Consider the following 13,526-nt stretch of genomic DNA (forward strand, 5'->3'; position numbering starts at 1 on the left):
TGAGCAAGGGCAGAGGGGCACCAGGGCGCCCTTGAGCAGCTCAGTCCCCTCCCCTGGTCTGGGGACGGCAGGGGGTCTCCAGTTGCCACCCCACTTTGACCAGCGTGGGAGTATGAAGTCGAAAGAGGCGGCCCCCTTCTCCAGTTGACTCAAGGGTCAGTGGAAGATCTCCATCAGACCTGGTGGCTTTGAAGAACAGGATGTGCTCATGACTTCTGGGGCGGGGACATGCCTTAAGGACACACAGGAAACAGTACTTAAGGAGACAAATGGGACTGCCCCTAAGGATCCCATTGTTGGGATCCCATTGTTGGGATCCATTGTGGGTCCCCTGCCCTCAGGAACTCGACCTCCAGTTTCCTATGCCAGATGCTCTGCCATCTTGGTGACTTAGCTTCTCCCTCAGTCTGGATCTTTCTCTGGGGCTGCTGCAGTCTCCCTAGGTCGGCCGTGGCTCTCACCTCTTCACATCCCTCATGGCACATGGGCCCTACTCCCAGCCTTCCCTCAGGAGGCCTTGGCTTCCGTGCCACTCTCTTCATGTCAGAAACACAGTAGGGTTTGGGGACAGAGGCTAACACCTCAACACACCTCCTTCCAGAGAAGAGCTTTCCCTACAACTGTCTTTTTAAAAACCTAGAAATAAAAAGGTTTAAATTAACATAGAATGTATTATTTGCTTCATGGATACAGGTCCGTGATTCATCAGTCTTATACAATTCACAGCACTCACCATAACACATACTCTTCCCAAAAACTTAGAAATAAATCTAATCAAAGTTATGCAAGACCTCAATGCTGAAAACCACCAAACATTTTGTTTCCTTTTAAGATTTATTTACTTATTTATTTACTGGAGGGGGGCGCGCAGAGGGAGAGAGAATTTCTAGTAGTCTCCTTGCTGAGAGCAGAACCCAACACTGGGACCAATCTCACAACCCTGAGGTCATGACCTGAGCCAAAATCAAAAGTCAGATGTCCAACAGACTGAGCCACCCAGTCGCCCTGCACTGAATGTTTTGAAAATAAAATTAAGGAAAAGCTAAATGAATGGAGGCATATACCATGATCATGGACTGGAAGTTCAAAATTGTAAAGAAGTCTACTTCTGACTTCTTCACAGACAAAAATCACAAGATGGTTTTTATTATATTAAGACCCTAAAAATTGGGGCACCTGGGAGGCTCAGTGGGTTAAAGCCTCTGCCTTCGGCTCAGGTCATGATCTCGGGGTCCTGGGATCCAGCCCCGCATGGGGCTCTCTGCTCAGCGGGGAACCTGCTTCCTCCTCTCTATCTGCCTGTCTCTCTGACTACTTGTAATCTCTGTCTATCAAATAAATAAATAAAATCTTAAAAAAAAAAGACTCTAAAATTTATATGGAGAGGCAGAAGACCTAAAATGATCAAAGCAATTTGAGGAAGAAAAACAAAGCTGAAGGACTCACCCATCAGAGTCAAGACTTATTTTAAAACTGTTATGCGGGGCACCTGGGTGGCTCAGTGGATTAAGCTGCTGCCTTCGGCTCAGGTCATGGTCTCAGGGTCTTGGGATCGAGCCCCACATCGGGCTCTCTGCTCCGCGGGGAGCCTGCTTCCTCCTCTCTCTCTCTGCCTGCCTCTCTGCCTACTTGTGATCTCTCTCTGTCAAATAAATAAATAAAATCTTAAAAAAAAAAAACTGTTATGCTTTGATATAGAATAAGTGTTAGTACTTTTTAAGTTTTGTATTATCTTAGTCTTGAGCAAGAATGTTTAAAAATAGAAAATATAAGATTGTGTTTTTCATTAAAAAAAAAACAAAAAAACTTTTATGCTTTGGAACACCTGGGTGGCTCAGTGGGTTAAAGCCTCTGCCTTTGGCTCAGGTCATGATCCCAGGGGCCTGGGAGCGAGTCTCTCTCCTCAGTAGGGAGCCTGCTTCCCCCTCTCTCTCTGCCTACTTGTGATCTCTGTCTGTCAAATAAAAAACAAACAAACAAAACCGTTGTGCTTAAAAAAAAAAAAAAAGTATTGTATCAATCAATGATCCAAATGGAAAAAAAAAAAATGGATCCCCTGCCTCAAACCATATGTAAAGTCAATTTCAGATTGATTGATTCAGATTGATTGTTGATCTAAATGTGAGAAAACAGTAAATATTTTAGAAGAAAACAGGAAATATCTCCGTGGTCTTGAAGTAGGAGACAACCTCTTAACTGGGGATATTAAAAAGTATTAACCATAGGGGCAGCTGAGTGGCTCAGTCAGTTAAGCGTCTGCCTTCAGCTCAGGTCATGATGCCAGGGTCGTGGGATGGAGCCCTACATCAGGCTGCCTGCTCAATGGAGAGCCTGCTTCTCCCTCTGCCTACTGCTTCCCCTGCTTATGCATGAGGTCTCATTCTCTCTCTCTCTTGCTCTATCTAAAATAAACAAACAAAATCTTAAAAAAAAGAAAAAGTACAAACCATAAAGGGGAAAAACCTGATTAGTTAGACTACACTAAAACTAAAATTTCTGTTCACCAGAAAACGCTGTTAAAATAGTGAAAAGTCAAAAAGTGGGATTTAAAGTTTTTATCTAGAATATATAAAGAACTCCTCTGAAAATCAATAAGAAAATGACAGACTACTTAAGGAGGGGAAAAAGGGCAGTAATGCTTGAACCAGAATTTCCCAAGGAGGATTTCCAAGTGGTCAGAAAAACAATCAAAGAAAATTTGAAATGACTTTCAATTTTATTAGTCACCAGGGATATGCAGATTAAAACCAGAATGAGGTACCCACTACAAACCCATCAAAATGACTGACAAGAAAATGATAGACAATCTTAGTGTCAGCAAGGATGTAGAGTAATGAGAAAGTTCATACACTGCTGATGGAGAGTACGTTGGAGAAAACTCGGGAGAATTCTTCGGCAGTAGTTACTAAAGGTGAGTGTGCTCATACCCTGTGATCCTGAATTCCACTGTTAGATACACGCCTAAGAGAAATGTGTACATATGTCTACCAAGTGACATATACAAGAATGTCCACATTAGCAGAATTATAATTGTTCCAAACTGGAAACTACCCAAATGTTTATCAACAGTAGAATGGATAAGTAAATTGTACATTCTTTTGTTATCATTGTTGTTTTGTTCTCTTAAGTGTACAATGCAATGGTTTTTAGTAAATGTACGGAGTTGTGCAACCATGACCACAATTACATTTTAGAACATTCCATTAGAAAGAGCCCTCACGCTCGTTTGCCATCACATTCCTTTCTCTTTCTTCAACCCCAGACAACTACTAAACTAATTACTGTCTCTACGGCTTTGTCTTTTTTGGAAAATCCATAGACGTGGAATCATCCAATATGTGGCCCTTTGTTTTTGTCGACTTTCAGTTAGCGTAGTGTTTTTGACATTCGTCCATGAGCATGCTTCCATACTTCATGCCTTTTTTGTGGCTGAATTACAATATCCCGTTTGTATGTATGTCCTACATTTTGTTTATTCATTCATTCATCCACGGACATTTGGGTTGTTTCCACTCTGGCTATCATGAATAATGCTAAACATTTATATATAAGTCTCTGTGTGGACCTATGTTTTTATTTCTCTTTGGTAAATATTCCTAGCATTATATAGAAAATTTATATTTGACTTCTTAGGAAACTTGCCGAACTTCTCCAAATAGGATGTACCATTTTGCATTTCCATCATCAGTTTATAAGGGTTCTAGGTTCATCCTTGTTAATACTTAATATTATCTTTTATTATAGTAATTCTTGTGGTATGAATTGGTATTTCATTGTGGTTTACATTTCACTAATGACTAAAGATGTTGAACACCTTATCATATGCTTCCTGGATGTTTATACAGCTTCTTAGGGCAATATCTATTCACTAATTTTGCCTATTTTTAAAGAGTTTACTTTTAAGTAATCTCTACACCCAGCATGGGACTCAAACCCACAACTTCAAGATCAAGAGCTGCATGCTCCACCAACTCAGAAAGCCAGACACCCCAATTTTGCCTATTTTTGAATTGGATTATTTGTCTTCTTTCTGAGTAGTGAGTGTTCAAAGTGTTCTCTATGTCTTTAAACACATGCATAACTTATGAATATTCACTTTTAGTGATTAGATTTTCTTTTAAAAATTTTTTTCAAGATTTTACTTATTTATTTGACAGAGAGAGGCATCGCAAGAGAGGGAACACAGGTAGGGGGAGTGGGAGAGGGAGAAGCAGGCTTCCCCCTGAGCAGAGAGCCCCATGCAGGGCTTGATCCCTGGACCCTGGGATCATGACCTGAGCCGAAGGCAGATGCTTAACAACTGAGCCACCCAGGCGCCCCTAGTGATTAGATTTCCTTAACGGTGAGATTCATAAAGTTTTAAATTTTTATGAAATCCAATTTATTAATTTTTTAATTTTATGGATTGTTCTTTTGCTGTCAAATCTAAGAAACCTTTACCTAACCCAAGGTCACGGAGATTTTCTCCTAAAAGTTCTAAAGTTTTGCCTCTACATTTTGGCCTCTCTCACTGTGTCTCTCTCTGTCAAATAAATAAAATCTTTAAAAAAAAAAAAAAAGGAGGGGGGAGAAAATGAGTCTCCCAGGGGTACTTGGGTGGCTCAGTAGGTAAGCTTCTGACTTGCTTTTGGCTCAGGTCACGATCTCAGGTTTGTGAGATGGAGTCGAGTTGGGCACCCTGCTGGGTGTGGAGTCTCTCTCCCTCTGTCCCTCCCCCCACAAAAAAGAAGAATGGAGGAAAAAAAAGAAAATTAATCTTCCAATCCAGAGACATGGAATGTCTGTCTGTTTATTTAGATCTCTTTAACTTCTCTTGGCAACAACTTAAAATTGTCACTGTGCAAAACTTTTTTTCACTGCGTTTGTTAAATTTATTACAAAGTATCTTATTCTATTTGATACTGTTCTAAAAGGAATTGTTTTCCTCATTTTTGTTATTGGCTTGCTCGTGAGTGGTATACGGGAGTATAGTTGATCGTTATATATTGACCTGTCCGTAACCTTACAGCACTACTTTAGTTTCTAGTGGGGTTTCTAGTGAGGGTTGTTTGTTTGTTTGTTGCTAATTCCCTGAAACTTTTCTGTGTATAAAACCATGTCATCAATAAAAAAATTAAATAAAATCATGTCATCTACAAGTAGGGACAATTTACTTCTTCCTTTCCAACCTGGATGCCTTTTACTTCTCTTTTTTGCTTATTTCCTGGCTATAACCTCCAACAAAATGTTGAATAAAGGAGAGCAGAGCAGAAATCCTTGTCTCATTTCTGATCAGAGGGGGGGATGCATCTAGTCTTTTGCCGTTAAGTATGGTGTTGGCTGTGGGTTTTTCAAGATGCCCTTTATCAAGTTGAGGAAGTTCCCTTCTATTCTTAGTTTGTTGAGTGTTTTGTTTTTTTTCTTTTTAATCAGGAAAGGATGTTGGGAGTTTTTCAGATTCTTACATTACGTACGTGTAGTGCCTGCTAAAATTTTAAAAAATATATATAATGTAAAAATGTGTAAAGTATTGAAATTCAGCATTTTTGTATTTTTAAAAGGATATAAGAGTGACTGAGGTTTTAATTTCCTTTTAACACACTGGGATTCAAAGAAGAAAACCCTCTAAGGACAGGAATCTCTGGCCAGAGACTTCCTGATGTTTGCAGGAAGAGGAGTCAGAGACAGAAAGAAAAAACATACATGGTTGGAAAATTCAATCCATATTAAGAAAGGCACAAAAAGGAAAGTGAAAGCTCTCTCCCTGACCAGAGTTAATCTCTGATAATAGCTTTTTTGTGATTCATTGGTGTGTTTTGGGAGGGGGGGGGCAGATGACTAAAAGCAAAAACAATAATAAAAGGAAGGAAAAGAAAGGAAAAATAAGCATGTGAACAGTTTCCATTTCGTATAACCCCTTGCATCTCTGTAGGACCTGTTCTAGGGGGTGACTGGGTCTGGTCTCAATTCTCCTTGGCCAGGAAGGCAAGCCAGAGGGCCTCCTGGAAGCAGCTTCCCTGTCTACCATAAGTTAGATGCTGACATCCCCAGCTGGCTCCTGGGGAGAGAGAAGCCACCCAGAGCCTGCCCACCCTCAGGGCCTGTCCCCTGGTAAAAAAAAAACAAAACAAAACAAAAAACTTCATGCCCTGCTTGGCCACCTCGTTCATCTGTCCTCAGAACCACAAGCATCTCCTCCGTCAGGCTGAGAAAGGCGGTGAGGGTTTCCAGAGCACAAATGCCTTTTTCTAACATCTTTTTTATGATAAAAGGAATACACGCTCATGGTTAGAAATGGGAACTCCTTTCTCATCCCTTCTCCCCAGAGTGAACTGAGGTGCCCGGTTTCTTGGCATCCTCCCAGACTTGTCTGTCAGTCAGCCCCAGGAGGCAGTAAGGGTAATGATCCCATCCTATAGATGAGAACATGGAATTTTGAAAAGAAGAGACTATTAAGGTCACACAGCTGAAAAGTGGCAAAGTTGGGATTTGAACTTGACTCTCCTGCCCTCAAGTCTACAAATTCCCATGAGTCTGTCAGAGGTATAAGCCCTGAATGACTCCATCCCAAGTTCAGAGTGCTTTGTCGCTCCATCCCTGTCCCACACAGACAGGCAAATCCTCATGCCCTCATACAACACACACACACACAGAGCCACTAAGCCAGCCACCGAAAATGCCCCCCCGTACCCGCACTGGCCCAGCAGGGTGCCCTCACCCTCAAAGACACGCATCCATCTCTAAACCAGCATGCACACTCACACACACTTAATCACATGTGTGCGATGTGCATAAACACACTCACACACACACTCTCACTCCCAGAGACACACACTTTACACGCACCCACAGACACAGACGCTGGCCCATCCCCGTCTTTAAGCCCGCCCTAGAGCAACCACATCCCCGTCTTGACCGAGCTGTCTGCAGGGGTCCTGCTTTCTTCTGCCCAATCGAATTCCACTTGTTTCCTAAGTCAGCTCTTGTGTCAGTGGATGCCACCTGTCTGCAGCCGGAGCTGGGCACCCTTCCCTCCATGACCTTCTCCTTCTGGCCAAGATTCTGTGGCTCCTGTTCTCACCCCACAGCCTTGGTGCCTGATGCAGCTGTGGTGAAGAACCACATGGTCCGTGCCTCCTGCCTCCTGAGGGTTATGGGCACAGATATCTTGAAGGGGACTCCGGCTGAAAGACAAGTCTGAGCCCGGAGGTAGAAGCCCAACCCCTATGAACTTTGTCTTCTCCAGCGGCTGGCTTCATAGAATGTTTCCAAATCCCTTGCCTCAGTTTCCCCCAAGAGTTCTCAGAGGATAGGAAGCTGCATGCTTGGTCTAATTTGAGGCTCCCTATAAATGTACCTCCTTAACACAGCAGGCACGTTGGGGAGACTTCATGGAAACACACACTCTTGCCCCCACACCTACCCGGGGCCCTTACGGCTGGCACAGAGTGGCCACTCGATCTGAGCACTGACTAGGTAGAGAAAGGAAATGTCTTCTCTCCCATAGCCAGATCTTAGGAGAGAATCGATTCCTCTAAAATGTCATCTCGGGGGTTGGAACATAGGGACTGAGGTCCTTAATGGGGGTGTGGTAAATATCTGGCGGGAAAGACTCTGAACGTAGGATTTATCCATTCATTTGCTCAATTACTATTTCCAGGGGCACCTGGGTGAATCAGTCACTTATGCGTCTGCCTTCGGCTTGGGTCATGATTCCGGGGTCCTCGGATCATGTCCCACATCGGGCTCCTTGCTCAGCTCCCTCTCCTCCCTGCTTATGCTCTCTCTTGCTATCTCTCTCTCTCAAATAAATAAATAAAATCTTTTAAATAAATAAATAAATAAATATTTCCAGGGTGCCTACAAGGTGCCAGGTGCTGGGGATCAGTGCGGGATGAAGGGCCCAGGCAGGCCCTGCCCACAGGGAGTGTGGGGTCTGGTGGGGGCATATGTGGTCTGAGGTTCAGGCACGCACACACACACACTTACATGGAACCACACACCATCCTGGGGGTCTGGTGCACTTCTACTGCAGATGGGGAACCCGACTTGGCTGGGCACAGCTTCCCTGGGGGAGGGGGCAGCCAGTGGGGAGCTGAGGGCCAGGAGAACGCAATGAAGCTGAATCTTTTTCAGGCCGTGTGACCTAGAAAACTACTGCATCAGATTCTGCCTCATTTTTACGGAGAGCTTGTTAAACCAAGACACTCACTCCTGTATCTGCTGAAACCTTTGGAGAACATAAGAGGTGTCAGTAATGGTCTTTTTTTTTTTTTTAGAGTGAAAAGTCATTTTCATGGTTTCTTTCTTTCTTTTTTTTAAAGATTTTATTTATTTATTTGACAGAGAGAGATCACAAGTAGGCGGAGAGAGAGGAGGGAGAAGGCTCCCCACTGAGCAGAGAGCCCGATGTGGGGATCCATCCCAGGACCCCGGGATCATGACCGGAGCCAAAGGCAGAGGCTTTAACCCACTGAGCCACCCAGGTGTCCCCTCATGGTTTCTTTCTTTTGTACTGCAAAAGTAGTAAATTTGGGGAGCACTGCTACCCCGGGGAGACTCTGGCTGGGGCATGGGACACCCTGATTTTGTATGACTCAGCAAGGACTCCTGGGACTCCAAGAGTCCACTGTCACCTGCCCAGGCCCCTGCTGGCATATCCTTACGCTCTGTTGAGGTCCCTAGGACATGAGTATTTCTCCTAGCATCTGGATCCCAGTGGCCATAGAAAGGCACTACAGGAAACAGAAACAAAAAAAACAGTGTTCTGTTTCCTAGATAAAACAGAAATTGGTAGGCATAACAAAAGTTCAGAGGAAAATCCGCAGCTATTTGAAGATGAAAGAATTTCTGGAGGAAATGTGAGAGCTCTGACTGGCTCCACACTGGTGGGAAAAGCCTGTAGACACTGATTCCTGTTTGTGCCCAGAATCTGGGCTCATCTTTCCCACCGCAGAAGCCCCATTTTGATGGGCATGGGCATCGGACATAGCCTGCAATTCTGGGTTCCAGCATTTTGGGGACCAGAACCAATTCTACACAGCTAGGGAGATGGTTACCCCAGCCCTGGGTCCTCGTGATACATACAGAAAATGTATGGTGGCTGAAGGGCAAGTGAAATACTTGTCCCTTTGTCCCACACCGTCCCCAAGAACTCCTCCTCCCCCCAGCTTCCCTGGAGGAATCAGTGGCCCATCTTAACCCTCAAGTCTCCTCTATGCCACCTTTGGTTCTCAGACCCATCTTGTCTGAGTTCCACTCCCAGGCCTTTGCTCACACGGTGCCCCTACCTGCGATGCCTTTCCTCTCCATCCCTGTAGATCAGAACTGTCCTTCTTTGCCTTCCTTCTCTGGCACTGTTGGAGTTTTTCCCAGGGTGCTGCCTAGTTTCATTGGAGAGGCTCTGATCTCCTGCTTCCCGATGTTTTGCTGATCAGCCAGGAGCCCAGCACTGTCTGACGAAAGATAACACAAGCCACAAACACAAGTAGATTTTTCTAGGAGCAACACTGAAAAAGGAAATAGAAACAGCTGAAATCAATTCTAATCATATTTTTTATTTAACGCAACATAGCCAAAATATGATCTAGCCAAAATATGATCTCTTTCACATGTCATTGGTATTATAAATTAATAATAAAATAGTTTCCATTTATTGTCCTACTTTGTTTGAAATCCAGTTTGTATATTACGTTTATGACCCATCTCAATTCACTGTAGCCACATTTCAAATGCTCAATAGCTCCCTTGTGACTTCCAAGTTGGCAGAAGAGATCTAGGCTGTATTTATTTGGGTTACATGTGGTGGAAGTTTGCATTACATTCTCTTATGTGAAAAGGAGCATTGGTCCCTGAAACTGAAAAGACCAGGGATGGATGGCTTCAGGCACAGCTAGATCCAGGTTGGTACCAGAAGACTGGAGAGGAGAGGTGGAGGGACAAGTGATGGGAGGGGGAGGCAGCCAGAGTCGGGACTGGACTGAATCCAAAGGGGGCTCCCAAAGAGTGCTGGGGTATCAGGCAGAACAGGAAAGCCATAATGTAGTCCTGTGGATATGTTCAAAATATTTAATGACTAGTGTGGCACCTGCCAATGAGGACTGACAACAGTATTTGTGCTGCAGCAGGCCAGGCGTTGGGGGACTCTGGGGAGTCAGGAGTAAGGAGGGAGCCACTGTGGTGGTAGGCATGCAGGGCAGCCTGCTAACCAACTAGTAGGGCAGAAGCCTACTCCATCACACTGATGTGGGCAGAGGGAGTGTGCCAGGAGACCAGCCAGGGTTCTAACCCGCAGCCAGCGTCTCACCCTGCCCCCTTGCTCTAAGCACTCAGCCTGCTGGAGAGGAAACCCTGGGCTAAACAGGCCCCAAGCAGAATACAAAAGCCTTTTAGCTGGAAGAAGCAGAGCAGATCGGGCCTGTGAGGGAACCTGGAGATGCCTAAGCACCAGACGGCCACAAGGAGCTCATGTACCCATGCAGAGGGCTGAGCGTGAGGGTCAGAGACAAAGAGGGGAACACAAGGGGTCATGGGGGCCACACCTGGGGAGACTTCCTGCATTCCACCCTTGAAGGACAGAAAACCCAGGGAATTTACTCGTCCATCCGTCCATCCACCCAACCATCCATCTGTTCATCCACTCCTGCAATACAGCTTTACCAAGCTCCTGCTGGGTGAAAGGCGCTGAGCTACCTGCTGGGAGGAACTGGTGAGCAAAATGGCCAAGACTCCTGCCTTTACTGGGCACAGAACCTAGTAGGAGAGAGGCACGATGAGCAAAGAAGGCAGCAATGAGCCCAGGGGCTTCGCATCTGCAAGAAGCAGACCAGCCAGAGCGAACGGGAGAGAAGACGAGGGGCCCCCTTAGCGGAGACATCCGAGCGACCGAGGGGCGATTAAGGAAACCAGTCCTACATAAGCTGTGGGTGGAGGGGAATGGCTCCACAGAGGGAATTCCAGTGCCATGGCCCCAGGAAGGAACGGGCTTTTTGCACTGGAGAAACAGATGGGGGTAGAGGGCAGGATGTGGGAGGCGAGGTTAGAGATGTGAGCCAGGCTAGCTCTAATGGTGCGGTTGGTTGGGGTCTGCTGAGGTTGTGGGGGATGGCACTATGGACACTCGCTCTGCAAAGTCAGTTTGGCAGCTGAAAACTTGCCCCACAGTATCCACCAGGGGCCAGAAACGGCATAGGGCTTTATTTTTTCTAGGCTAACACATAATTCTCTGCCAGCACTCTACCTACTTGGCGTGCATTAACTCTTTCATCTTTACAACAACCCTTTGAGGCAGACGCTATTCCTAAATCCGTTTTACAGCTAGGGAACTGAGGAAGCAAGGAACAGAGAAGCTAAGGAACTCTTCCACGGTCACACAGCTAGCAAACAGAGTGGTTTCAGAAGCCACATGCTGATGCACTCGGGTTAAAATAGGCTCTGGGCCCCTTGCTTATCAGAGTGGTGAGCTACAGAGTCTGCCTCCTTCCTAGGGATCTCTTTCTAGGGCGACCAGAGACTCTAGAGGCATGATAAGTGATCCAGAGGACTTGGAAGTAAGCTCCTGGCCTTTGGTCCATTCTGGTCACCACTGTCCACCTGACCCATTCAAAATCAGGAAACCAGGCCATCTACCTCTGTCTCCGCCAAGGCTGGACTTGGGTGGACCAAGCCTTTCCTATCCCATCCTATCCACGCCTGCTTCATCCACTTCACCCCTGGGCTCCCCACTCTGCCCAAACCAGGGCCTTGGCAGGGCTTTGCTGCCGGCGCCTGATGATTTCTGTCCCCCCACCTTTGCCAAGGAAACCAGAGCCTCAACACAAATACTTGGTCATTCTGCTTGGCCTGGCTTGCTGGGAAAAGCCTACCCTTTCTTTTAAGTCTCCTCCAAGAATAAAAACAGGAGTAAAAATAACATCACAAAGTCTCGCTGGCCATTTGGCAACCTTCATTAGGGTTTTTGGGTTTTGTTGTTGTTAAAGAAGACAATGTAAAGAAAAGCACCTATCACAGTTCTAGGCCCCTAGTAGTAGTCCAGAAGGGGTACTGAGCCAAAAAAATCAGGCAAATCTGGGTAAGTTACTTGGCCTCTTTGAGCCTCATTGTCCTTCTCTGTGAAAGAGGAGCCGTAACAACCTATGTTGTGGTCCTGTTAGGAACATCAAGTGAATGGGTGTAAAAAAAGCATTCATAAAACTCAGTTTCCTGCCACTCTTATCCCAGGCAGAGGTGGTGATGTGTGCCAAGGTCACAGGGATGCTAGGATCCCCCTTGCAGGCCCCTCGGCTGACTGAGCACCGGCTTGCCAACTGGCCGCTGATTCCATCTACACTAACTGGAGCCGAGCACAGGAAGAGCCAGGCTGGGGCATCCCCAGATGCTGGTGGACTTCCCAGGCTGAGCTCAGGGGACTTTCCTCTTTCAGGCTGGACAAAGGCCTACAGTGGGGACTGGGTGAGGCCTGTCCCTCTACTGTCCACTATTGATATCTAGGCTGCTAATAAGCGGGGAAAACGAGATAAACAGGATCTCTCCTTTCCCATTTTTTGGTCTTGGGGGCCTGAGGCTGGAATGGGATCCTAAAAGCCTTCCTCCAGGCCAGGGGTCTGGAACCTTAAAAGTGCGGGGGGGGGGGGGGGGGCGTGCCTGGGTGGCTCAGTGGGTTAAAGCCTCTGCCTTTGGCTCAGGTCATGGTCTCAGGGTCCTGGGATTGAGCCCCGCATCGGGCTCTCTGCTCTGCAGAGAGCCTGCTTCCCCCGCCTGCCTCTCTGCCTACTTATGATCTCTCTCTGTGTCAAATAAATAAATAAAATCTTTACCAAAAAAAAAAAAGTGTGGAGGGAGGACAGCTGACCATCCACCCAAACCTGGAAGATAGGGCTGAGCAGAGCTCCAGCACTGATCCCCCTCCAGTGAGCACTTTCTCCTAGCCAGGCCGGGAGGGCAGCAGGCAGACAGGGGCTGATTTGGGCTCCATCTCTAAAATGATACACAGTCAGAAAGGTTGGTGGTATAAGGCTTGGCAGGGTGGGGGTGGTTCCAGAGGCTTCTGGAGCTTCCAAAGGACCCTGGCAGGTCATTCAGACTGTCTGAGTCTGAGCCCCCTGCAATGGGGCAGGAGTGGGGAGCTAGCAGTGCCTGTCTAATGCACTTGCCTTAAAGAAAAGTTGTGAGTATCTGGTAACCTGACTCCGCTATGGCCTTAGTGACTTACTGTCCTATCCGTGTGTCTCTCCACATCTGCACCCCAACACGCATACCAGCCAGCCAGCAAGACTAGTCCTTTTTACCACCAGAACACACCTTGAATCTTGAATTCAGCCACCTTTCGCAGTCTTCACTTCCCTGGTCTAGCCACCTCATCTCTCATGGCCTTTCCCTGGGCTCTGATTTTTCTCTTGGCTTCTCACATCCCCCCTTCACACAGCAGCCAAAGGGATCGTTTTCAAAGGATCCAGTGAGGATCACTGCCCTGCTGAAAACACTCCAGTGACACCATCACACAGAGTAGAAAATCCAAATTCCCCTCCCTGGCATCCCAGCCCTGTGTG

This window comes from Meles meles, chromosome 19, assembly GCF_922984935.1.
Source record: "Meles meles chromosome 19, mMelMel3.1 paternal haplotype, whole genome shotgun sequence".
Classification (NCBI taxonomy): Eukaryota; Metazoa; Chordata; class Mammalia; order Carnivora; family Mustelidae; genus Meles; species Meles meles.